Source organism: Eptesicus fuscus, chromosome 5 (assembly GCF_027574615.1).
Source record: "Eptesicus fuscus isolate TK198812 chromosome 5, DD_ASM_mEF_20220401, whole genome shotgun sequence".
NCBI lineage: Eukaryota > Metazoa > Chordata > Mammalia > Chiroptera > Vespertilionidae > Eptesicus > Eptesicus fuscus.
The window spans coordinates 35,511,579-35,539,558 of NC_072477.1; the positions used below are offsets into that span (position 1 = coordinate 35,511,579).

Consider the following 27,980-nt stretch of genomic DNA (forward strand, 5'->3'; position numbering starts at 1 on the left):
CAAGTGATTTTTTTTGGATATTTGCTCTACCCCCCAAAAAAGAAAATCGACAGAAAAAGCCATAAGCCTGAACACTAAGTGGCAAACTGATGATGAACTTTCCAATTAGCAAGGCTTTTATAGGTTCCACTTTGAACCATAGATTGCATGCTTTGTGTGTGTGTGTGTGTGTGTGTGCGCGCGCGCGCACATATATGTACTCATCCGTACATATTTGTATACAAATGTGTAAGTATAGCCACCATGCATGCTTGTTGGGGTGTCATATCAAAGCACCCTCAGAAACATTCTCGACTAATGACAGGAACAACTTCGAGCTCTGAGGAAATTCCTAGGAAGCTTTTTTTGTGTCAAGTGTTTATCACAGAATTTTAGCTTTTTTAAAAAGAGGACACTTTAAATGTTTCCTAATGAAACCTTTGAAACAATATCCTGTCCACTTATAGTTGAGAAATAATAAAAATTCTAGGTAATGAACCTGAGCTTTATGATTACACAATAGAGAAGAAATGATTCTGGAACTTGAATTCCGCGGCGGCTTTGCCTGCCAGGTGGAGCCTGAGCATCCTCACAGATTCCCGTCCCCAAGCCCATCCTTCCCTGCAGCCTCCGAGAAAGCCTCCCAAGCAGCCGCCAGCTTCCGGTAGGGGCTGCTGTTGTGTAATACAAGGCCCATTGTTCTCCCTAGAATTTGGTTATCGTTTCAGATCATTTCCAACCTTTGCCCTTTCCCAGGATTTAATCTGTTTAAATTGATATTGGTTATTTGCTCTTGAGTTTACTGTGAATTTAATCTTACGTTACTGTTTAATACATTAAAGTACTATTTTGGTTGCTGCCGCTGCACTGATTAGCATTAATTTTCCCCAGAATGTGTTCAGAATATCAGTGAGTTTGTTTTGGAGAATGAATGATAAATTCATTGTTTTAAAAACAGTAAAATATTTAATTACTTTATTAAAATGCATGAAGTGAATTTTGATGAGATCAGTTCTGAAATCAAACTAAGACTTCCAGAGGAACTAAAACACTGGCTTTAATATACAAATTTTGCCTTTAAAATTTTATTTTTTCTGCTGGTAGAGATGCATTATATTTGCATTTTTGAGCCTGAATAATTCTAATTCCATTTTTATTGTACAAACCCAAGAGGAACATTTACTTTGTTTTCACTGATTAGTTATACAATCATTCTTTTCAGATACTGCATGGACCATGAACCATAATATTATATTCCTTGCTAATACATTTTGGCAAAAGTATTTACATGAAAACACAATACATAAATGTAATGACTTTCTCAAATGAGTACATTGTTGCCATGAAGCAATCACCTTTATTTTAATACAAGTAAAATTCATTAAAATTTTCTCAATTAGCAAAGCGACTTTTCCAAATGAACTAGTGAAGGAAAAACATTGTCTGTTTTATCCTAACCCAGCTGATTTGCCTTTATTACCAGATGCCTATTTGTGGAAGAGAAAACAAAGAAAAGAAAAGTGTTTAATTTTAATAAACTTGATGCAATGCTGACTCCTAGGGGATTAGGTATGGTTCTGATATACTTAGTTTCTTTTTGGTTGGTTTCAAAGTAAAAGTTAGATTTGAAAGCAAAATCCTTTGAAGCAAAGATACTACCTTCAAGACTCTCTCATGTTGAAAGGAGGGACTTGGAGACCCAAATGAATAAATCCTTTGAATTGCAAAACTTACTTTTAACAAAAAAATATTTTATTTTTCCCTTTCACTAAAATGCTTAAATCCCATCATAAGTCTAATAACCAGATTCTGATATTTGACATAGACAGTTGAGTCGAGCCTTGTATCTGTAAGTACAAATGTAGCTTTTAGGGGGACAATACAATCACCTTTGAATTCACATTTATGTACTATAGATTTCAGATTAATTTATCTTAACTATCCCTTTCTGAAGCAATTTTTTTTATTTCTAGTGTTGGTTATTCATTTTATGTGTAGAGTGAAAACATATTCTCCCCCATTCCCTTTATATCTGTTTTAAAAATGACACTAGCTATGCACACACTGAATGACTCAGAGTATGGGATTTAAAATCTGTTAGTTATTTATAATAAAAATGCAAAGACTAAGCAAGAGTGCTAACTATCCTATATATTTATGGGATTCCTGCTCTTAAAATACTTAATAGCACTGAATCTCATTTTTGGAAGGAATACCCATTTAGCATTCTTCAGATGGATTATAAAATGTTAGTTAAATAACATTGCTAAGGGGAAAAGGTTAAAACTGAAAATTCTAATTTCTAGTTCTGTTTTTCTAGGATAAGGGACAACTAATATAGTCTCTGTCTAGTAGTAAGGTGTTAAAATAAAGTTTACATTAATCCTGAGGTAATATCTTTCTCTTTCCCTGGTATTAAATAACTTTTAAGTTAGGGGAGGAGGGTAAAGTCCTAAAATAATAACAACGATAAATTAGGGGTATGTGACATTGTCTAATAAAAGGAATCAGGCTCCTTGGGGAAATGGCTGGTTATAGGGCTGAGGCAGAGACTAATGAAGATGAGCCTGGAGCATCCTGTAGTGCCTGAGAGTAAGGAAGTACTCAAAAAACAAAAACACAAAAAATTAGGCATGTTAAAGAGAAATAGGAGTCAACCTAAAAGAACTATCAATGGACAAACCTGGAACACTTTGGGCAACAAAATAAATAAGATAGTCATAGATTATAATCCAAAGTATAAAATAAATAGCCAGGAATCCACAATTGAACAAACAAGTAATATATAGGGAAGAAGAGGTAAATCTTTTCTAAGGAAAAATTCCAAATAATTTATGTAGCTATTCAGCATTCAATTTTAAAATCTGTTAGTTATCCTATATAATAAAAGGCTAATATGCAAATCAACCAAACAGTGGAACGACCGGTCGCTATGATGCACACTGACCACCAGGGGGCAGATGCTCAATGCAGGAGCTGCCCCCTGGTGGTCAGTGCACTCCCACAGGGAGTAATGGAACTTTTCAATGTGGAAAGTCATGTTCATTTAACATTTTCATGAGTGTTTTTCTTGGTGACTTCTACCTTTCCATTTTCCCTGTATTGGATCACCTGTATTTCTCTAATTTTCTTATGATTACTCTATTTGTGTTTTTAAAAAAATCTAATTTCTAGAGAGTTTCTCTTCTAATTCATATATTGAATTTCTAATTTCTATTATTATACTTTTCCAATGATTCTTTTTTAAACCTTTCTGAATGTTCCTTTTTAATAGAACTTCCAGTTTCAGGGATGCAATATTGTCTCATTTCTCTGAATATTTTTTTTTGTTTTTCTGCACCTCTCCTAGGGGCAAGTAGTGATAGTAGTGACACCCTTTCTTTGGTGCCCACATAAGCCAGAAACCTCTCTTTAATTTTACACACAAAAGGGCAGTGGTTTGATTTTGTCTCTGAATACTTTAATGATAACTTTATAAAAGTTTCCATCTTCTTCCATAGTCTTTGTTTCCTCTAAGTTGCAACTCATCTTTTTTTTCTTTTGTTCATCTTGTCTTTTATGTTGGAGATTTTCCTCAGATATCTAAGGATTCTTACCTACTTAGTAATAATTAACAATGGATCACTTGCCCGGTTGGTGTGGCTCAGTGGTTGAGCATTAACCCATGAACCAGGAGATCATGGTTCCATTCCCAGTCAGGGCACAAGCCCAAGTTGCAGGCTCCATCCTCAGTGTGGGACATGCAGGAGGCAGCTGATCAATGATTCTCTCTCATCATTGATGTTTCTATCCTTCTCTCTTTTCCTCTCTCTGAGATAAAAATAAATAAATAAATAAATAAATAAATAAATAAATAAATAAATAAATACAATAGTGGATCGCTTAAAAGCTCAGTGAAAGTTCTTTGTTAGCCTGGGAGGCTTGATAATTATGGCTCTCACTGTAGAGTGGTTGGGTGGCTGTTTATGAGAATTTCCACCTCTCATCAGTATTTCTAGGTCATTTATCTCGGTGGGGTCACATTTCAAAAGAAGAAACTTTTCTGCTCTTGTGTGGGTGGTATGAACCTCACTATCTGCTTTCTTGGAGCCAAGTTGGGGAAGAGCACTGGCAGTGGTTTCAATATTTAGTACGTATACATATTTTACTTAATCCTCTTCTTTTCAATATAGTGTCCATACTATTAACTGTTCCTAGAGCCCCCAGTCCAGAGGGCCCCCCTTTTTTCAGCTTTCTAAGGGAATCAGGCCCCAGTTGTCTGCCAGGTAGAAGATGTGAATGCTGGTTTTTTGCTTTCCCCACCAGTGTCTCTGGTTTATTAGGTAAGATACCTGTTGTCCTGCTTTCCAGCTTCCAACATTTTATTGCTCTCATTTCCTTTGAGACTTGCGCATCTTTTTGTGTTTTTGTTTTTTTTTGTTTTGTTTTGTGTGTGTGTGTTGTGTGGTTTTTTTTTTTTTTTTTTTTGAGTGTGTGTGTGTGTGTTTTGTAAGGGTGTCAGAGGAAATGTGTAGGTTTAATCTGTCATCTTTAGGTGGAAGTTCAACATGCCTTTATTGAGCACCTGCCTGGACTAGATTGGGCTGGAACAGTGGGGAATACACGGATATTCTGTTGGGTAATGTAATTGAATCATTGTCAGGTCTCAGTTATGACCTGAAAATCTAGACTTAACCTTAGGAAGGACTGAATAATTCAAGATGCTGATTTCCCCATGATCGAGAGCCAAATTAAATGTGGAAAGAATGCTGATGGATGCAATAATTATGACAGAATGAGCAAGAAAATTTTTATATAAATACTTTATGTATTCAGATTTCTACCTGCTGTAGTATTTTTTTCCTTCTTTTTTTTCACTGTTAGACCAGAGGAAATTAATGAAGAAGATGGAAAAAAGAATGACTTCCCCACCGCCACCCCTGAGCAATGTCCAAGACAGTTTTGGAAAAATACTTCCCCATGATTCAAATGCATTAAAATGAAAGCCACACAATCAAATGTCCATAGGAGCCACACTGGTACTATATTCAGTCACATCACAGAGAAATAATAGTACATAATAAGAATATATGGCAAGAAGCCTTTGGCCTCAGAGTTGGGGTGACTGTAGGAAGCCTAAGAACTGTAAAGAGAATGCCCTGTGGAAATGAGTCCTTGCTGCAGAACTTCAGCCTGATGTTGCCTTGTGGAAATGAGTAACCCAAGTTTTCTATGGAAGCCAGAAACCTATATTTTAATATAAAATCTGAAAATGAGAAATTAGAAGATGAAAATTAAAATATTAATATGAAATAATCCAATTTAAAGTTTTACTTATTATTATTTTTTAATCCTCACCCAAGGATATTTTTTTCATTGATTTTCAGAAAGAGTGGAAGAGACAGGGAAAGAAAAAAGAAATACTGATGTGAGAGAAGCACATTGATTGGTTGCCTCCTGCCTGGGCCGGCAACCAAGGTACGTGCCCTTGACCAGAATTGAACCCGGGACCCTTCCGTCCACAGGTTGATGCTCTACCCACTAAGAAAAACTGGCTAGGACCCCAATTTAAAGTTTTAAAACATTATCTAATAGTTTTAAAAATGTTTAAATACTGTACAAAGAAAACATATTTGTAACCAAATTGAATTGCAGGTCTTTAATTTACAACCTATGCCAGAGTCTTCATTTGCCCTGGGTTCATTTTGCAAGATCATATAGGGTTATTCATAATTTTCATGGCAAATGTGATCCCAAAGTTTGACGTTAATCTCTGGAGAATTGTTAAAATGGAGAGAGAGAGAGAGAGAGAGAGAGAGAGAGAGAGAGAGAGAGAGAAGAGAGAGATTTACTAAAAAAAAATAAAATAAAAAGGGTCTAGAAATTTTGTATGCTCTTTGCCGTGGAATGAAACTATTTCCTCATAGAGTTAACCCAATTCCTCAAAACTAACCTGCATTTCCAAGGTGCTTCTGATCAAAATGGATCCTGTAATACTATCTAGCTGCTTAAAGGAGTGAAGAAGCTTTCTATCCATTGATAGGAGAAGATTGACAAGGTATACTATTAGATGGAAAAAGCAAGGTGGAAAACAATATGTCTAATGTGATACACTTTGTATTAAAATAGAGGAACGTAGAAATACCATTTTATAGTAGCTTGTATATGCATGAAGAAAATCTTTTTTTAAAAATATATTTTATTGATTTTTTACAGAGAGGAAGAGAGAGGGATAGAGAGTTAGAAACATCGATGAGAGAGATATCGATCAGCTGCCTCCTGCACAACCCCCACTGGGGACGTGCCCGCAACCAAGGTACATGCCCTTGACCAGAATCGAACCTGGGACCTTTCAGTCCGCAGGCCGACGCTCTAACCACTGAGCCAAACCGGTTTCGGCTGCATGAAGAAAATCTTTAAGGTTACATAAAAAATTAAGAATGTTAATCTACAGGGTGGAAACTGGGCAGATGGGACAATCTGGAGAGGAAGCTTTCACGATATAACTTTTATTTCAGGCATGCTATCACTTTTATGAAAAATAAAATTTAAAAATATTTTTTATTTCAATCACAAATTTTTGTCCAATTAGCTTACTGTTGGCTATGTATTGGGAGAGTCCAGGCAAGGTAGCTGGAAAGGCATGGCTGGATAAATCAGAACTTGTTTTTGTTCTCTGTCCCTAACTCTCAGCTCCTTGGTGTTGGCTGCAATCTCTCTTGCAGCAGATGGCTGCCCTGCAAGGTTCAGGAAAAAGGGCCATAAGATGCATGAGTCATAGGCTTATATTATTCTGATAGCTTGCCAAAGAGGAAGAGAAAGCATCTTTCCTTCTCTGGCAGTGAAGTCCCAAGAAGAATTCTGGACTAACTTGGGTCACATATCCTCCTTGATCCCTGAACTTCATTGTGGCCAGGAGGTAGAATACTCTGATTGGCCAGGCCTAGGTCACATAGGGATGGTGAGGTTGCCCTCACTGAATCACATAGAAAGAGGAGGAATATTCCCCCAAGCCAGGGGTGATAAGCAATGAACACATCCTATCTAATAAAGAGGGACTATACTAATTGACTGCCCCACCCTCAAAGATGGCAGCACCCACAGCCACAAGATGGCGGCACCCAGTCCCCTCAGCTCCCTCAGTCCCCCAGCCACCCAGGGCCGGCCCAAGGCACAGGCAAGCCTTGGATGGCGGCTGCTCAGCCGCCCAGGGCCACCCAAGGCTCAGGTAACCAGGGCCGAACGAGGCTTGCGCTGTCAGCAGTGGCAGCAGCAGAGGTGTGATGGTGCGTCACCTTCCCTGATCGCCGGGTTGCCTCCCACCCCTGAGGGCTCCTGGACTGTGAGAGGGGGCAGACCGGGCTGAGGGATCCCCCTCCAGTGCATGAATTTTCATGCACCAGGCCTCTAGTATCTACTATAACTCTAAATGTGTTTAAAACCAGAAGAAACCTAAATTGCTATGGCTCAAACCATTATGTCTAGACTTGCTGAAGAACTCACTGAACCACAAGATGCTAGAGACATTGAAAATGACTGTTAACTATACAACAGTATGTTCTCCATTTATATGAGTTGTGTGTGACGTTGAAACTGGAATATGACCTCTTTCTTCAAGACCCTGCCTAATTAAAGTTGTTGTTACAAACTGGGAAACACATCTAGCTCCTTTCCTTCACAGACTGTTTATTCTCTTCTGGTATTAGTAGTTTTTGAGTCTAAACTTAAAAGATGAGACAAAGGAAAATTTTGGCCAAAGAAGGAGTAATACAGGAAGCTCAGACATCAAAAATGCTGAATTAATCTCCACAAAGCTGCCACATTTTTAGAAAATAAAAACCTCAGCTAAGCTTATTAAAAAGTCATCTAATCTGATGACTGAAGGCAAAAGGGTGTTCAGTTAGCGAGTTACCTAACTCATGCATCTTGCAGCTTTTTCAGAACCTTGGGAGAACACACCTGCTTCAAGAGAGAACGAAGGTACACTCAAAAATAGCTATACACTATGCATTGCGAGAGGAACCAGGTGAGCTAGGCCACTTGATACTCTCGAAATATCAGTTTCCTCATCTATAAATGGAAATGATAAATTTGTTTTTGCAAAATTATTGGGACTTGTGTTAGTGCCCTCTTGCTGTTACAACAAATTACCATAAACTCAGTAGCTTAAAACAACACAAACTTATTTTCTACAGTTCTGGTGGTCAGAAGTTGAAAATGGGTTGGCAGAGGTACATTCTTTTTGGATTCTCTAGAAGGAGAATCTATTTTCTTGCCTTTTCCAGCTTTTAAAGGTTGCCCAGATTCCTTGTCTTACGGCCTCATCACGCTTGACTTCTGCTTCCTTTGCCTTATCTTCTTTTCTGACTCTAACCCTCCTACCTCCTCCTTATAATGACCCCTGTGATTATATTGGCCCACCTAGATAATTAATAATAATCAAAACCCACACCTGCAAGTTCCTCTTTGCTCTATAAATTAACATACGGATTTCAGGGACTAGGACCTGGACATCTTTGGGAGGCCATTATTCTGCCTGTTACAGTAGTATAAAAGGAAGTAATGTCTGTGAAGTTCTTAGCATTGCGCTTGCCACATAAAAGATATTTGACCAATGCCAATTTTCAGTTTGTAAGTTTTAACAATCCAGATACTTAACTATGCATTAAATTCTTAGATGTTAAATATCCTAATGGGGGGTGGAATACATAATGTTACGTTTGCAATTTTTTTTTTTTTTACATTTATGAGCTCTGTGTACTGAACTTAGAAGATAATTTCTGTCCAAAAATAAAGGACAGTCCTCAAATGGAACAATTTTAAACAGTAAAATAGTCAACATGCAAGTTCTCTCCAGGTAATCTTTAATGAAGACCAAATATAACACACAGGTTGTGGAGAGTTTTCAGAGAACATGCAGTGTCCTAAAGAGTGTCACACCTTGTAAAAGATGGGAAAGGGGTTATTTCATTGTTATGTGGTAGGAGGTCAATATTTGGCAATACAGCTGTTGGTGCTTCAACAGATCTCATTTGTATTTCCCAGGTTCCCAGGACGACCCAGTATTCCTCTTTTGGGGAGGGTCCTGCTGGCTCCAACCTGTACTCAGCACAGCCTACTGGCCCTGAGTCAAAAAGGTGGATGCTGAATTTCTATGCTTTTCTCCTGAACTCATTATACCCTAAGGCAGTGGTCAGCAAACTCATTAGTCAACAGAGCCAAATATCAATAGTACGACGATTGAAATTTCTTTTGAGAGCCAAATTTTTTAAACTTAAACTCCTTCTAACACCACTTCTTCAAAATAGACTCGCCCAGGCCGTGGTATTTTGTGGAAGAGCCACACTCAAGGGGCCAAAGAGCCACATGTGGCTCGCGAGCCGCAGTTTGCCGACCACGGCCCTAAGGCCTTCACAATGGCCAAACAAGGCTCCCCATCACTTGGAAGAGAGTGTGTGGTGGCCTTTGAGAGCATCTCCAAAAGGTTCTTGAAGCTCAGTTCCTATCTCAAGAAAGGTAAAGATTAAGGCTCTGCTAATCTTAGTGAAAAAATTAACACCCATGATACCCAGAGGGGTCAATCTTTGCAGTAATGAAGTTTATATTTGGTATGATGGGCCATCCCTGGTACGTGTTCTTTGTGGTTAATAACAGTCTTTGTTTAGTCGTCACTCTCCTAGGAGGGAATGCTAATGTAATACTCACTGGGTTTTCTGCGGCTGGCTGGGAATTATCGATAGGTCATAAATAAACTACCACCACATAGGAAAGACAATAAGATTACATATACTCCTACTACCTCCAATTACAGTAAGAGCAACAATTATAAGGTTGTACTGCTAGAGCCACCCTGGGGAGAAAATGAGAGGAAAATGTTCCATTAGCTTAATGAAGAGAGCACAGCAGAGCCACAGTTGCATTTTCTCACTATTAGTACCTATGGTGTGCCCCAGCACACGAGATGCCGGGGAACAATTAAACTTTCTGACAATTAGCCCCTACAATATACGTTCCCTGAACCTGGAGGAGATATTTCAAAGAATCACATTCACATGTTTTTTTTTCACCTCTTCCCTATGAAGTTTGAGTGAGTCCTTTGCTTGTGGGAACGGAGGGAGCCGGGACCAAAAGTTTATTTTACAGATAACTCTGAAGGATTGTTGGCAGGCTTGCTAGAGAGCACACATGAACTGAATGGCACCGTGTGTACAAGGGAGGGTTAAGAAAGATGCAAGCAGAGGAAAGTTCACACCAGCCTAGTTAGGGAAAAGATGATTTGGATTAATGTGAGTAATCTAGCTTCAGTGTGCCTATGCTAGGAAGGAGATCACAATAGGGAAAAAATAATACTTGTGAGGGCTCTCCAACTGCCGAAGAATGAGGTTTGCTTCCCGGAAGGCCTTGTGTTAGAGGGAGAAGTCCTGAGATTGGGGGCCCGGTGCTCAGATTTTGGCTCCACAGTTCAATCTTGTCACGTTCCAATTCTTCTTCTACACAACGGAGGTTCTGAACCTCCATGGGTTACTGGGAGGATTAAAGAGAAAATGGCCAGGGATTAATTGATGAATGGAAAATGCTTAACAGATGTTAGTTATTATTATCTAAGCTCAGAATTAACCTAGATCTTATGAAGTTGTATGGTGTAAGGAAATATGTGATACATTACACTCTCAAGATTTTCTTCTGAGGACTAGGATTTAAACTTGATTTGGGTGGTAGACAGTGAAAAGTCACTTGGTTTCATTTCCATTTAAGCAGTAGAGATATTTGTGCAATTTGAAGGTGCCTGAATTGTTCTTCAAATTACTGATAAATATTTGGATAAATGTGGACAAATCAAGGGTCTCTCCCCTCCCCATTATTCAGAGCACCGGGGGTTTTGCTTGGATGAGGTCTCCACACACGCAGCCAAATACCACTGATCTTGATCAGGCCAGTTCCCTCCTGTGCACCAGTCAGCCCAGTACCTCTGGACCAGGACTGGTTCAGCCAGGAACCCTCTCTCCCCATCCTTCCCTGGAGTTCACACCTCCAAGAATTGGGCAACTTCTCAGCATAAACCCTCAAAGCACCCTCAGTGGGGTTTCCTGTATTGCAAACTCCCAACCTCTGACTTTCAATACATTACTGATAGAAAGCCAAAAAAGAAAAATGGCAAGTCCAATAGCAGACTGTATCTTATTTTTTAAAAATTTCTTTATTGATTAAGGTATCACATATTTGTCCTCATCCCCCCAATCCTATCCCACCCCCCCCCCCATGCATGCCCCCACCCCCCTGTTGTCGGTGACCACTGGTTAGGCTTATATGCATGCATACAAGTCCTTTGGTTGATCTCTCCCTCTTACCCCCACCCTCCCCTACCTTCCCTCTGAGGTTTGACAGTCTGATTGATGCTTCCCTGTCTCCGGGTCTGATTTTGTTCATCAGTTTATGTTGTTCATTATTTCCCCTAGATGAGTGAGATCATGTGTTACTAGAAATACACTTACAAGAACCGAAAATGAGACAAGCAATAATGGTTATGCTGAGAGGCAAATGAATCAGTCTGTAGTGAGTTTCTTTCTGGGCCAACATTTCTTTTGAGTCCCAATTTCAATGTCCACCAGTTCCTTATGTGTACATGTCAGCAATGATATTTCAGTTCTGGATGGTGGACAAATGGTGGTAGTGCAGGTCCGACCCTCTCTGGTTTGGTCCTGGGCAACCTGCCGTGACGCACAGCTGCTGACTGCTAGTATGGCAAGGCGCAGACTGTATCTTATTGAGAAACAGTATTCTCTAGGATAGAATGTTTCAGGTATTATTTATGCTTAGTGTCTTGATTTTGCTGGTGTGGCAAGAGGTTAGTTGACAACTGCAGTTAGGCTTTAGATGTTTTGTGAAATTACTGCAGTTGTTTTAAAATCACTTACGTTCAGCCTGGCCGCTGTGGCTCAGTTGGTTGGGTGTCATCCCAGGCACCAAGAGGTCACAGGTTCAATTCCCAGACAGGACACATTCGTGCCTGGGTTGTCGGCTTGATACCCAGTGTGGGGTGTGCAGGAGGCAGCCGGTCGATATTTTTCTCTCAAAATTCAATAATAAGAACAACAACATAAAATCATTTTGGTTGTCTCAAGATAAGGAGTTGGAGAAGTACAAGCACTGCTCAGTTACACCGTCACCTGTTCTTGTGACACCTGCTGTCCTTGTGACAGAAAGGACCAGGTCACTTCTCTTTCCTGAGTTGTGTGGGTGCTGCTATTCACAGCACTTGTTGCTGTTTTCCTGGTTGCCAGAAGGTTCCCTCTCGCCTCTGCCACCCCCTTTCTGTGACAGTTATGCATTATGTTATAAAAATTGTACACACTTCCGCCCTCCCAAACTCTTCATCCTTCATCCTTCCATTTCTTCTTTTTTCAAACTCCAAAGACTGTATCCCTGCCTGAAAGACTTTTATTGTTATGACTTAGTTAAATTAGCATTTGTAAGTAGAGGCCTAGGATGTCAGATGGTAAGCTGAAGGCTCAACAAAAGACCAAAAGGGAAAGTGAAATAGAGAAATTTATTACTCACAGGTCGTGGAGGAGGTACACGGAATGCTTTGAGGGGCCACAGGGGTGGGGATGGGGGTGGGGGGGGGTGGGGGGGGGGGAAGCAGGGTACAGGTAGAGCAAGCAGCAGAACCTGGAGCTCATCTTTATTAGGGTCCACAGGTGGAGCGCTTTGGGGTTCCCAGGCTAAGACATGATCAGCCCATTGAAACCAAAAAGAGTAGGGTTTGGGTAAGCTCCATGGGGTCACTGAGAGAGTCATATGAAGAATTTAGATTTACCTTGTGACTCTGAACTGTTCTCTAGGGCAAGCACTTAAAGGAGGGGCTGGTGTCAGTTCAAGTCCCCTGCAGGGCACTTGGCCAGATAAGTGGATGCCATGGCAGCAATGCTATGGAGTAGCTTAGCTGAACACTCAACACCTACCTATTAGGTCTTTTTTTTTTAAATCTCCCTTTACATAGGATGATCTCCATGGGAACAGACGGTTTTGTTTTATTCATTGCTGAATTCCCAGTCCTTAATAATGCCAAACACAGCAGATGCTTAATTGATAGGTTAAATTAAAGAAGAATCTGTGGATAGAATTTATCAAAATCCTTGTGTATGTGTGTGTGACCCAACCAAGAAAATTCTATAAGGGAAAGATTTTTATACTTCCACAACTTTCCTTCCTAACCATGAGCTTTGAAATCACTGTCACACCATAATTTTTTTCTATTACTAATAATTTCTATTCTTTTTTTCCCAAAATTACATGGCTACACATGATAAGATTTAGTTTATGTAACATTTGGTACATCTATCTATCATCTACCTATCAGAAGCAAAGAAGGTGAAAGGGACCTTAGAGATCATCAAGCATCTTGCCTTGCTCCCACATTTTTCAGCTGAGGAAATTGACAATAAACAATGTAGTTGTGCCGGGCCGGTGTGGCTCAGTAGTTGAGCATCGACCATATGAACAGGAGGTCAAGGTTTGATTCCTGGTCAGGGCACATGCCAGGGCTGTGGGCTCGATCCCCAGTGTGGGACGTGCAGGAGGCAGCCAATCAATGATTCCCTCTCATCATTGATGTTTCTCTCTCCTTCTCCCTTCCTCTCCGAAGTCAATAAAAATATATATTAAAAAAATAATGTAGTTGTGATTGCATAGCTACCAATGCTGCCTGAATATTGGGTTTTTTGCTTTAATTTTATGGCAGAAAAATCTCCTGACTTTATAAAAAAGATCTGAAAAGGTGCCCTCATCAGGATAGAAGCTCCCATAAGCTCAGGAGCCCTAACTCCCTGTTTGCAACCATAGGTAGTCGTTTGGGCTAAGTCACTTTATCAGCATGGACCACATGAGTAAGGAGTCCTTGATGTAGTATAATCTGAGAGGTAGTATGGTGGCCCTAACATCCAAAATACAGAATACTCCCAATGTCAGAAATTGCACCACTAGCCTTTGTGCTAAGCTTTATTCACGGCAATTTTACTTGAAAAGCAAATCCTCTGAGTAGTGAGACACACACAGATTCCTACCACTTTAGTGGGGACACAAACTTCAAAGTGATCTCAGAAATCTAGGACTACAGGAGCACTGAGATTCTAGGATTGGGAGGAACAGGGTGAAAAACTAGGAATATGCTCAAAGGTGAAACAAAAAGGCTGATGGTCAATTGCCCACTTACAGCAAGTTCTGAATTTCCTTTCCAATCAAATGTTCTGTTTTGTTTTTTAAAAAGGTCTTTATAGTGTAAATAGTGGGGGTATAGGGCAGAACTAATCATGGTGTGTAATAGCACTGGGTTGCAGGGTCAGGGTTATTTAACAATTGCTAATTTTATTAATGGATAGCACCCTCAGAGCTCCTCACTAAGTGGACATTGATGGATAGGTAAAGTGGGCTTTGAGATCAGTGAGGGACCACTCTGGATACCTGGCACAAAACAAAGCAGGTTTTGTGGGTAGAGATGAAATTGGAGTAGGAAGCCCTGTGTTGAAGGCAGGGTGCTCCTTCCAGATGCACTGTCTGGAGAGAAGCTAAGCAAAAAATGAAATGGACCAAAGAATGAAACGGCAATGTGCCAAGAATTCTAAACAATGTTAGTTATGAAACAATCCTCTTCCAAACGATCTCTTATTAGTCTAAATTCTAATCGATTACTGTGGCTATTGTTGAGTTAAAGTAAAATATGTGGAAGTTTCATATTAGCACATTTTCATAACTTACCCTTTCATAAACCTTGCATCTTGCATGTAAGTTAATTTGGAGAGTTCCCAGTTACACCATTAGCCCTTGCATTGAACTCAGCTGCACCCATTTCTTTTCAGAGTAATAACCACGGCCAATTGTTGACGCTTGCTTGCTTTGAAGCCATTTCTATCTCCAAACTTTTTGGTACTACGTAATTCTATGTTTAAAGGGTATATTTGAAATTAACAATGTAGCACAGTGATGTGAAAGATGAAGAAATAGAATTGAGTAACTTTGGTCATTCTGGACAGATTTGATTACAGTAGTGAAATAGCATGCTAACTTTGAGGTGTGATGTTTCCATTTGAGAAGTGTAAATTTTATTTCAAAGCTCAGATCTTTTACTAAATTTGATGTTTTATTGTTAATTATTTGTTTTAAACTAACAAGTAATATTATGTTTTAAACTAAAGAGAATCTTCAGTCAGGGATATGATTTAATTGTCTAAATTGTACCTTTTGCAGTTGTTTTTGTTTTATTAAAGTTTACTTATCATTTACTGTAATGTTATTATGCATTACTGTGACAGACCAATATATAGGTATAAATTCATCCCCTTTCCAAAATATATTCATGTAATTTAAAAGTATTAGTATATTATTATTTATTTGAGTTACTTTGAAATTATTATTTTATTTTGCATTGTTACTGCATGATTATTATATATCATATGTGTATATATCATATGTGTATATATACATACACACATATGGTATATATATTACATATGTGTATATATCATATGTGTATATATATACACACACATATGGTATATATATTACACACACATATACACATATACATTCAATAAAAGACAATTTTCACCATCTGCACTCCCTTCCTAGTTACCATTCTTATTCGTTTCATGATTATTTTTTAAAATATATTTTATTGATTTTTTACAGAGAGGAAGGGAGAGGGAGAGAGTCAGAAACATGGATGAGAGAGAAACATCAATCAGCTGCCTCCTGCACACCCCCCACTTGGGATGTGCCCACAACCAAGGTATATGCCCTTGACTGGAATCAAACCTGGGACCCTTGAGTCTGCAGGCCGATGCTCTATCCATTGAGCCAAACCGGTTAGGGCCGTTACATGATTATTACTGAACATATTGTCATATGGAGGTGATGGGTCTTAAAAAATAATCCACTCTGGGTGTCAAATACTCTAGGTATGTCATGAACATCCACTACACCGAGATCTTCTCCTAGGATCTGTAATAACTTGTTGCAGCATTGCAAACACACCTGCACTTTGGTTGATTTTTCTAGTGATTACTAAGCCAGCGATAGGCTATATAAAAACAATTTTACTTCCATTTTTAACTGCATCAGCAGATAAGAATTCTTATTATTGTAATTATTTTGCCTTTACTGGTTAAATTAACATTCAGCTTTTGGGGTTGCTGTGCAAAATACGATACTATTTTACCTACTGTGTGTTCAAAGCAGTCTTGTCACAGTAACAGCATGCTAGCATGAAAAGCCTTATACCAAATAGGTAAATACATGTCTCTTATGGATTAAAAGGGGGTAATTATGTCAGCCTTACTGCATTTGTGGGTGAATGGCTAAAAATAATAGAAGTAAAAACGTCAGGAAATATTTAGCATTGAATACAAATAATCACAAGACTGTCATAAGCATGAGAATGTCCTATTAAAAACACAATTTTTAGTTTCTCTTGATAGATTATTCAAATTAGAATATAGAAACACATACACAAATAATCTTTTATTTTTCTTTCATTTTAAGCAATCCCAACCCTGTATACTATAGGTACAATTGCTATAATTTTCTTGTCAAAGTAGATCTTTGCTACAAAGGACTGCCAAATTATTATTTTTATTTAAAAATTTATCTTTATGCTTTATACAAACAGAACCCAAATAAATCCTGATATTGAAAATATTTGGCTTCCTAGAAACATGTAGGATTATGCTGTATGAGGTGTGCTTATTATTGAGAATAATTTGAAAACAAACACACCAGACCTTGCAACTGAGCTTCTAAGTATTCTCTTTGGTTAACCACATACTTACTCCATGACTTGGCATTGTGTCAAATCTCTCTTTGTGAATGACCTACAAGCCATGTGGCATATTCTTCCAAATATTTGATTTCTTAAAATTGAGCTCCATGAACATAAGATGGTTGATTAAGCTAGGTAAAGTAGTTTTTATTTAAAAAGAAAAGGCAATGATAAGGTTCATTTTCTTCTGTAGCTTCTAAGTTAGCTTGGAAGGCTTCGGCAAAGCAAAGTCTCCTAAATATTTTTTAGCTATGACGGCTTCAGAAGTCATCTCTTGTAATTTGAAAGACAATCTATTTGACTACATGAACTGGTAGAATTGTTAATGATGTTAGTGTCATTTACAAAAAATAGTCAAATGGTTCTAATGGCTTTTGATGTAAAGTAATGATTGGTAGAAAAACGAAATTAGTTGTGTTTGAGGAAGAATGAAATGCTTAAAGTTAGAAGTGAAGAATGAAATGCTTAAAGTTAGAAGTCATCAGGGAACTGACAATTGGTTTCAGGATCATAGTAAATTTTCTCCAATCTTTGTCTCTTAAATTTTGCCTAGCCCACTTATCAGTGGTGGACTAATAACACTACTTTGCATATACAATTATTCTTAACCTTATTCCAAAAATAATTTGAGGAAGCTAACAATAAAAGATATTAATAGTATATAACATTAACAAAGATCAATATAAAAGGATAGTATAGTACAATAGGATACAATAGGACAAGAAATTGAAGCAAAGGGAAAATAAAGAGAATAGTAAAATAAATACAATACAAAGATAATAACAAAACATGTATATAAAAATGTTCTGGAAAAGGTCAAATAAAGGTCAAATTTTCACCTCTCAGCTTTTAGTTACCAAAGTAGAGAAGAAAATCACCCATTATCAGAATATACATGTGTGAGTGCATTTTCTCCGTGTGTGTGTGTGTGTGTGTGTGTGTGTGTGTGTGTGTGTGTGTGAGAGAGAGAGAGAGAGAGAGAGAGAGAGAAGCAGGGGGGCTGATTAGTGTAACTAGATAAAAATCTAAATCTGACTTTGCCATTAACACAAACTTTTAGTTTCTCTGTGTTGTAGTAAATGTGGGGATTTAATACTTCTCTTTTCCTCATGTTGCTAGCACATTACAGAAAAATAGTGTAAATAATTGGGACCTATTTCCAGTTCCTAATCTTTTAAGAAAATAGAAACAGCTGATATTGTATTCCAGGGAGAGTCAAAGGGAATGAAGAAGGATCACCTATATTCCATTCACTTTATTTATTTATTTTTTAAAATATATTTTATTGACTTTCTACAGAGAGGAAAGGAGAGGGACAGAGAGCTAGAAACATCGATGAGAGAGAAACATCGACCAGCTGCCTCTTGCACACCCCCTACCGGGGATGTGCCCGCAACCAATATACATGCCCTTGACCGGAATCAAACCTGGGACCTTTCAATCCGCAGACCCACGCTCTATCCACTGAGCCAAACCAGTTTCGGCTTCCATTCACTTTATATATGCAGTGTCAGTTAATTCATATACCAGTCTTATGGAGTCAGATTCCTATTTTACTTACAAATGAGGACCCTGGGTCCAAGGCTTACTTAAACAGAAGTAGCATTTGAACTGTATCTAACCCCAAGTCCAGGGTATATTTTCCACTAATGGCACTGCTTATTAACCCCTCCCAGGGCTTTACTGAAAAACTGTCTTAAGTAGCATAATAAAGTTATCTCTATTTCAGATGCTCTAAGCATCCATCTTTGACTTTCAAAAAGTCCAGTATAACTTTTGTGCACTTATGCAAGTTTCAACCTTTCTGTTAGCAATATAGCACCTGAACTATTTACTATTTTATTTTACATGTATTCATTTTTAAATATAAGGAAACTTTATGTCACTATTAAAAATGTTAATCCAGTGTGTTTGCTAGAAATAAAATGAAGTATAAAGAGAAGTAACTATTAATAGATATGACTCCATGCAGCCCTTAGGAATCTCTCCGGCACCACCAACTGGGCATGTTCAGAACTGGGAAGTTAGTAAGCTCCTCCCCTCCTTGGGTGTAGGGGCATGGTCTTCAACATGAGTTTGCCTAGGGTCAGAGGGGCTCGGCTTTCTGATAGGTGAAGGAATGCCCACTGCTGTTAGAAAACTGCAGTTGCAACTTAGAGTACTTTACTCAATAAAGTTAATTTGGGCAAAAGAGCTGGTAGAATGAAACAAAAACAAAATGTCCCTATTCTATGAGAAGGGAACAAATTATTTTCAGATCTTTTTAGTATTGCTAAGATTTAAGTGCTCTTGTTCTAAAACTTCAGATTTCTAGGAAGCTAATTTGACAATTCAAATAACTTTCATTAAATCAATAAATCAAGTAATCTGACATTTTAAAATGTCAACTAAATCAATATTTTATATTATTCTTAGAAAAAATATTTTAAGAAAACCCAAGGGATCAATGGTAGGACTTAAGGCATTTCTATTATCTTTCATATTATAAATTCTAAAAAAGCAAGCACTTAATCTTTACATTTTTTCCCTAGAACTTAATACAGTATATTACATAGTATATTACATAACAAATGTGTATGTCGGGATATTCTGTATTCATTTCCTTACCAGACATCAAATTCAGGTTTAACCTGGTTTATTTTATGAAGAAATGACTTCCACTCATAGTAATTAGTTATGAATGGCACACACCATATCTTGGACAATATAAAGAAAAGCCTTCCAGAAGTTAATTGAGCTCTATTAATAGTTGGTGGGTTATTACTGCATTTGTTCTATGTTCCTGTGGATGAATTTCAGTTTTGTTCAATCCCATTTTTGGCAGAATATGACTATTTTTTTCAAACCTTATTTGAATTTTGAGTAAATGTCTTTCCATGAATAATGATGAGTTGTTAAACTTGAGCAAACCTTTATAGAACACTCACACCCACTTAATTTTATGGATGTTTTAACTTCAAGCAATAGAGTAGGCATTTTTGCAATATAATGCACAGCTGAACATTGAAAACCAAGGTCAAATGGACAAGTCATATAATTTTGATAATTTGACAGCATATTGCAATTTTACATGCAATTTGAACAGTTGCATGTAAAGGCCATCCTTAAACTTTGATATAGAAGGGAATGAGTATTGATTGACTACCTATGCAGTTAGAACTTGCTACCATTTAATGCTCACAATAACCCTATGAAGCTAGGAGGAAAGTGAGGACCAAAGAGGGTAATTTACCGGGAACCACCCAGCTTGTAAATGGCAGAGCTGGGATTTGAAATCAGGCCTGTATGAGTTGAAAGACTGCATATTTCCTCTATACCATTCTGCCTTTATGGTTAATGAAAATGTACAAAATAATCACAATTCTTGGATACTGGCAATTCTATTTCATCGGTATACAGAAATCACCGAGAAGTTGTGGCGTTATGGGGTGAGGGGAGTCATATCAGGTCATATTATATTGAACAAAACCAGGATTCACTCCGGTGAACAGTGGAGAGCTCACAAAGCCATTGGAGAGTGAGTTCCAGGAGGGAATTTCTAAGATGGGAGGACCAAATGCTTCAAAGTTCACTGAAGCATAACTGCAAAGATGTGACCTATGATGGGCAGCCACTGCAGGCCTTAGCTGCTCCTGGTCTAACAGGCTGAGCCAAAGCTCTGCAGTGTCTGAAGAGCAGTGTCATAGTGCCACATTCTCTGAATAGTGCCAGCGACGGCAATCACAGGGCAGAAATCACCTGTGCTTCCTGTGACCTGAACCACTGTTTGCACAATGGACTTTTTATACATGTGCAAAACAATCATGCATACATCGTTGATTTGCTTTAGGTGGAAAACAACCTACTTTGTTACATATTTAATATTTTGCTACTCTGCTGAATTAAGACTAAGCTTCTTTTGTGTTCTCAGGGCACTGAGAATACAACCATGCAAACATGAATGTCATCCTCAAGTCAAAATATTGGCGTGAGAAGTGTTGAAAAGTTTAATATATATATAGTGTTCTAGAGATTGCATTTTTTTTGTTATATACTCTCACACACACTTGCATGTGTGTGTGTGTGTATATATATATATATATATATATATATATATATATATATACAAACATATATATAATGTCCATATATATATATATATATATATATATATATATGTCTATATTTAACTGATTCAAGGCTAAGAATGTGTTCCAAGGTAGAAATTCTACCACATGTAAACCATCCTAAACAAAAATTTAGCTTATCAATTGATTAAGCATAATATACATTAGGTTAACAGATTATATAACAGTTCATTTATATAGTTTCCTCATAATCCTATTTATACATCATATTTTCTTCACTGGTAATACAGAGGTAAATCTCATACTAGCACATGTGAACATGCATTCATAATTAGAGACCAAGGGAGGCAAAAGGGGGAGACACAGTGGGGAAGTACATTTTGTATGTAGGAGTGCCTCATATTTCTGTGTATACTAGGCTGGAAATTAAATATGGTAATTACTTTCCTTAGACGTTTATTTTTGTAAGTTCCGAAATCTCAAACATTTGGAAGAAAAAATATTCCCTTGCATGCTCTTACCATATAATACTAGAGGCCCGGTGCATGAAAATTCATGCACTGGGGGGGGGGGGGAGGGTCCCTCAGCCCTGCCTGCCCCCCCTCACAGTCCAGGAGCCCTCAGGGGCGGGAGGCAACCTGGTGATCAGGGGAAGGCGACGCCCCATCACACCTCTGCTGCTGCCACTGCCGGCAGCAGAAGCCTCGGCCGGCCCAGGTTACCTGAGCCTCGGGTGGCCCTGGGCGGCTGGGCAGCCACCATCCAAGGCTTGCCTGTGCTTTGGGCCAGCCCTGGGTGGCTGGGCAGCCACCATCTGAGGCTTGCTTGCACCTCGGGCCAGCCCTGGGCGGCCAGGGGGCTGAGGGGACTGGGGGACTCCGGAGGCAGGCACGTGGAGCAGCCAGGCCCATGGGCCTGGCCTTGCCGCGCACCTGCGGCCCTGTCAGGGCTGAGGGGACTGGGAGCTGCCATCTTTGAGGGCGGGGCAGTCAATTAGCATATTCCCTCCTTATTGGCTGTGGGCGCCACCATCTTTGAGGGCAGGGCAATTAGCATATTCCCTTCTTATTGGCTGTGGGGGCGGCCATCTTTGAGGGTGGGGCAATTAGCATATTCCCTCCTTATTGGCTGTGGGCGCCACCATCTTTGAGGACGGGGCAGTCAATTAGCATATTCCCTCTTTATCAGATAGGCTGTTCAGTTTCTGGGATTCTGCTTGTCAGGTAGACTACAGAGAAATATTGACCCTAGGATGCCCTTCTTTCTTTTGTCTGCCTGGAGAACCCCAAGCACCACTTATTTGGACAATTTCTGTATTAGCAATATCTAGAAGAAGTCTCCTGTATTACAATGTTAATACATCTCAGGAGTTAGACCATTCAAAATCAGGTATAATTGTTTTGTCTATCTAGTTCTGGGATAGCATATAATAGAAGCACAATAAAAGTTTAACATTAATTATGAGCTTTTATTGGCCAAACTAGAGGCCCAATGCATGAAATTTGTGAAGAGTAGGCCTTAGCAGCCATAGCACCTGACTCAACCCCTCCCTCGTAGCTGTGACCACTGCCTTGATCCCACGGCTGCAGTCTCAGCTTAGTCCGGAAGGACGTCCAGAAGGTCGTTTGACTGTTTGGTCTAATTAGCATATTACCCTTTTATTATTATAGATTAGGGTTTCCATTTCTTTCTTTTAAAAATATATTTTATTGATTTTTTACAGAGAGAAAGGGAGAGGGAGAGTTAGAAACATCGATGAGAAACATCCATAAGCTGCCTCCAGCACACCCCCTACTGGGGATGTGCCCGAAACTAAGGTACATGCTTGACCGGAATCGAACCTGTGACCTTTCAGTCTGCAGGCTAACGCTTTATCCACTGAGCCAAACCGGTTTTGGCAGGGTTTCCCTTTCTTTTTAAAAATATGTATTTTTATTGATTTTGGAGAGGGAGGGAGATAGAAACATCAATGAGACTCATTGATTGGCTGCCTCTTACACACCCCCTACTAAGGATCGAACCCACAACCCAGGAATGTGCTCTTGACTGGAATTGAACCCAGGACCCTTCAGTCAGCAGGCTGACGCTCCATCCACTGAGCCAAGCAAGCCAGGGCAGGGTTTCCATTTCAACTAGGTTACTCAGCAGTTTTTAATTCCAAGTCATGCCTTGTTTGTGTTTAGGCCTTAAAAATTAAATAAGATGGCATGTGCTATTTTAATATGTATAAGTGAATTACATATTATGGGCACGAAGCCACTGATATTCACATTAGTTAAAAAGTCCTCTTGCTCCGATTAGTTAACAAGTGATAAGCATCACTAGCCACTTCTGGTTACTCCCTTAGCAAAGCAGAATTAGTGGCTTGCCATTTGCTTTATTTTAGATTAAAAAAATTTTTTTACATTACGGACAAAGATTGAAGTTCCTTAGGAAAATATTATATATTTAAATATAAACTGATACACAGGTAATTCATAACTAAAAATAACTTTTATAAATTCTTCTATATTTAATTAATATGACCCTCTGTAAATATATTATTGTAAGGGTTAATAATAAAGTACCTGGCTAAAAGGTTCTCAGGAGCCTATTGCATGGGCTAATAATCTTTGCTGTGATAAGATTTTTAGGCTGAAATATGTAAGATTATGATTTTCCTGTTGGTGAATCTCAAATTAGTTCTTCAAAAATTAGTCCATAAGAGATTACAGAATACTGAATTGTTGTATTCAATAACACCTGCTAAGAGACCAGGTGAAAAAAAAAGAGACCAAGTAAAAATGGTACTTTATAATCTCTGTTAAGTTCTATACTTCTATAACATGAGTAATTTAAATTGTTCATTTTAGATAGGTGGAAGCTTAAATTCTTTCTGAATTTTTAATTAACTTTCCTATTTTATAATACTTATTAAATTTTTAGAAGTCAGATTGGCATGCATGGTTTCAACTGTTGTCTATTCTTAAGTTAGTTTTTATGAAGTAGCTTAAGAAAATTGCTCACAAAAGCTCTCTCAATTATCAAGCTGTTTCTCCAATGAACATATTATATATTCAATTACACACTCACTTCAGTAATTTCACAATTGTTTTCCTATTTGCTTAATTTTCAGCTTATTATTTCTTATGCACTGTAGTTTCTAGGGGAAAGGTTACATAAAACATTTGGAAACCCTTGAATTGCTTCTCTGCCTTTTGTATAAGATGAGGTGTGGAGATAAACAGAAGGTATATTTAATGAGTTTGGTTTTTTTAATAAGATACATTTCCTGGAGAAAGAAATCTTTAAATAAGAAAGTAATAAGTTTGATATTTATGTATTTTGAAGACAATTGACAAAACTTAAGTTGAATGTTACTTATTCTTCTAAAATGTACAAATTATTTTTATTATCACTCATGCAATGTAATAGCAGGGAGAACAGTAGGTTGAAGTTGCAACAAATATTCTTTCAACACTTCAATAAACACAATGTAAACATTCACTTTAATAATGTTTCCTTTGTTAACACCAAACTGCATTTTTTCCTTGCCTCTGGCTGAGCCATGACTAGCTGAGTAGCAACAGCAGAGTGCTGAAAGAATTTTTCAACAGCCAATTTGCTTGTTCTAATTTACTTTTCAAGGTTGATGATCAGGATCACTATGTTCTTGCAAAAAGATCTATTTCTATTAATGTGATCCAACCATTCTTCTTGTTCTCATCATATTTAGTTCCCCTGGCAGCTTTAAGTGAATCAGATGTGCCACTAATGCTCAAGTTCTACAATTTTATATACAAAATGAACGCCTATCTCCTTTAGAAACAAACCTGTTATACCAACTGAGAAAGATGGGTACAGAAATGAGTAATTTAGATGTGAAACCTTTGCACTTTGCTCTTCAAATAGAAATACTCTTTCTAGTCAGTAGACCTATGCAACAATAATGCCAGAACATTATCTACTCAATCCTAATTTTGTTTAAATACGTAAATCCTAAGAAGCTTGTGTTTGTTTTTAGTTTGAACACAATCATCACTCATCAACAAGATTAAGAAATAGAACTTATGTAATTTAAAAATTTTACACATTGCATATTTAAAAAAGTAAAATTTATTTCAAATGTATTAATATTCTAATAATGTAATGGGAAATAATCAAGTTATTCTCTACATCGTCTATAAATTTCAAAATAGCTAAATTTCCCCAATCTCCTTTCTGTGAGGGACTTTGTATTAGTTCCAATGTGTATAGTTCCAATATTCGAAGAGCCCTAGCTAAGTGATTTGTAAAATTCAATGGTATTACTTCACACTAAATAAAATAGGCCAGGAAAAGGAACTCTTCCTTCAATCACCAGAAAATTAACAAAGTTAACAATATAAATAAAATAGATCACATTTATACAGGCTATGCTTCCAAAAGGGAAAAATCACAGGGTTTCAAAATAAATATTGCCATTAATTATCTCTTTATAACCTGCAGAGGGCACTCAAGTCCCTTGAGAGAAAAAGTAAAAAATTTAAGAGGGATAACAATATTTTTTTTACAAAACTATCATTTAAAAAGACATTTAAAGGAAACATACATTTTGACTTTAAATTTTAACGGATTATTAAAATATACAAATTTTCACATATCCTATTCTAGAAACAATTCATCAGGTGGTTTCCATCCCAGGGCACCCATCAATTTGTAAATGCTAAATGCTGTGCATCATACATTAACACTACACTGCCAACAATTATGCAGATTAGCCAGGGCCTTAGAGAAATCAACCTGGACCTCAGAGCAGCCTGCTTACAAGTCAATAAACTAGTCATAGAGATATGACCTTGCACTGCTCCAGGCTATATGTGGACAATATTATCATACCCATAAAATAGTTGACAAAAAAAATTAGAAGCTAGCTGAAGCTAATAAAAGTTTTAATCATTTGTAAGAGTGATCTCATGAGTTCTTTGGAAATTTTTATGTTAATGAACCTCTTCATTACTATTAACAACACTGTGTTTGGAGGCAAGATATTTGAATTATTTCCTGACATGACACTAACATATTTCATAAGAAAACCCACCAAATCATACACACTAACATATGTATTATATACATTACATATACATACATGTACATATGGTTTATATAGATTCTGATACATATTTCAAAATATATTGCAACATTTCATTAACTAAATATATACTGCATAGTGAATTATTAAAAATACCAGTTTCTTAGCACCATAGCCAGGGGATCCTGCCTTTCATCTTATATTTTCTCTGATCCTCAATTTCTGTAATTAAGTAACTGGCTATCAAAAGGTATTTGGAAAGTTTGGTTACTAAATTGAAACAGGAGAGGCTGATACCCAGGGAAGTTAGAGGTACTTCTTTGAGTCATTGTTTCAATTTAGAAATTGGGTCACAGAGACTTTGGACCAAAATAATGTATAATTACATAAATACATAACTTGTATTGCAAAATGCTACTAGAATAATGAACAATTATAAAGCATTTAAAATGCTCTGTCTATAATAACATTAATCACTAATAATAACAGTATTTAAAAACAAATTTTTGTTAAAAATTATTTTCTTTTTTAAGGGTCTTAAACTATATGTGGAATAGATCCGCACACTTGATATCTTGCAAGATAAATTTTAATGATAAGTTTTTAAAGATGAATTTTTTGAGAAACCCTAGCATAAAACACTTCTTAAAATTCTATTCTTAAAATATTGTGGAAGATTCCTAAGAATATTTCAAAGGCTTAAAGTTATGGAAGAAGAGGTACACAGTTAAATGAAAAGGAAGGCAGAAAAATAGTAAACAATGCTGTGGAAAATGGTTAGTTTGATAATATAAAATAATTACTTAGAAGTATTCTTGTAATGGCATCATTTTCCTTTCTTTATGAACAAAAATCTTCATTCTGAAAGTGAACGCAATTATTCTTATGATGGGAACGTAAGTTGTTTTCCTCAAGAAAGGACGAAGTTAACAAATAAAGCCTTGAAATCAGAAGTCTTAAGATGAATACTTGTGTATTACATGTTTCCGCAATTGGATTTACCATGTAGCATGACCTTTTTAAATGGGAGGAGGGTGGGAAGAAACCATGCAATTTAATAAAACTGAAGGATTTTTCAACCTAAATTGTAGCGACTGCTTTGATTTTGGGGCAATCTCAGGGTCAATGAGTATATTCTCTAGTACCTGAAACGAAACTAGAAGATATACTTAGAATGTAGTCTTTCTTCTTTTTCCAAAGTCTATGTTTCCTAAAATCATTGTTAGGCAAAGCAAAAAAGAAATGTTTGTTCTATTACGTAAGAAATAAACTTCATTTGGTATTCAATTGACTTTCTAACTTAGCAGACAGGACTTTACATCTTCAAATAGTGAAAATAAATTGCATTCTTGGCCCTTGCTTTAAAAGGTTAGAGAGAATAAACGCACACCCTGGTAGTGTTCTAGTGATCTCCCTAATCTCAGTTGCACTTTGTCAGAACGAGGTAACTGGTAGTTAAGTGAAATACCCTAGATCAAAGGGGGATTAATCACCAACTGAATCCTTGCTGAATAAACCTGTCATTCAAGAAAATTATTTCCACTGAACTTAGCAGAGGATTGAAGGTATTTGCATAACAGGGACCAACGTACTTCAGCCAGGTTAAAAGGTTCAGAATTTATCCTATGTTTAGCTTTTTGCCTCCTTTTCCTTTCAGCAGCGTGGTACAATGGTTTCTAATCTGATAATACAGCTAACTATCTAAATGATGTCAGAACAGGAAAGTATTGCAAAGTTTGGATGAGGGATGGATCAATTTCACTTTCAGTAACTCCTAAATCTGATTTGTTGGAATTTAAGATGTAATCCTAAAAAAGTCCCTTAAACCTGAGGACTGTTTATTAACATCCCTTTCCTGACCTTTGTCTTAGAAACAACCGTTCTGCTGTGGAAGCCGGCCCTGCAGAGGCTCTGGATGCAAACTCGACCTCTTCCCTCCCAGGGGTGGTGTAGGAGTCTATGAATGGCTAAAAGTGGTTTGAAATACTATAATAAAAAGAAGGAGAATATTAGCTGTTGTTATTGTGTACAAAATTGTGTTTCGAGAGACCTTAAATTATACAATACATAAAATCACAATAATTTCAACTCA

At 37.5% G+C, this 27,980-nt stretch overlaps 1 long non-coding RNA gene across 1 annotated transcript; it reads left to right on the forward strand.

Moving 5' to 3' along the window:
* The first annotated feature begins 543 nt into the window (after nucleotides 1-543).
* On the forward strand, nucleotides 544-27,894 carry LOC129148979 (uncharacterized). The gene is made up of 3 exons (XR_008555966.1): nucleotides 544-643; nucleotides 5,346-5,436; nucleotides 27,760-27,894. It is a non-coding gene; the product is annotated as an uncharacterized LOC129148979 (long non-coding RNA).
* The last annotated feature ends 86 nt before the right edge of the window (nucleotides 27,895-27,980 follow it).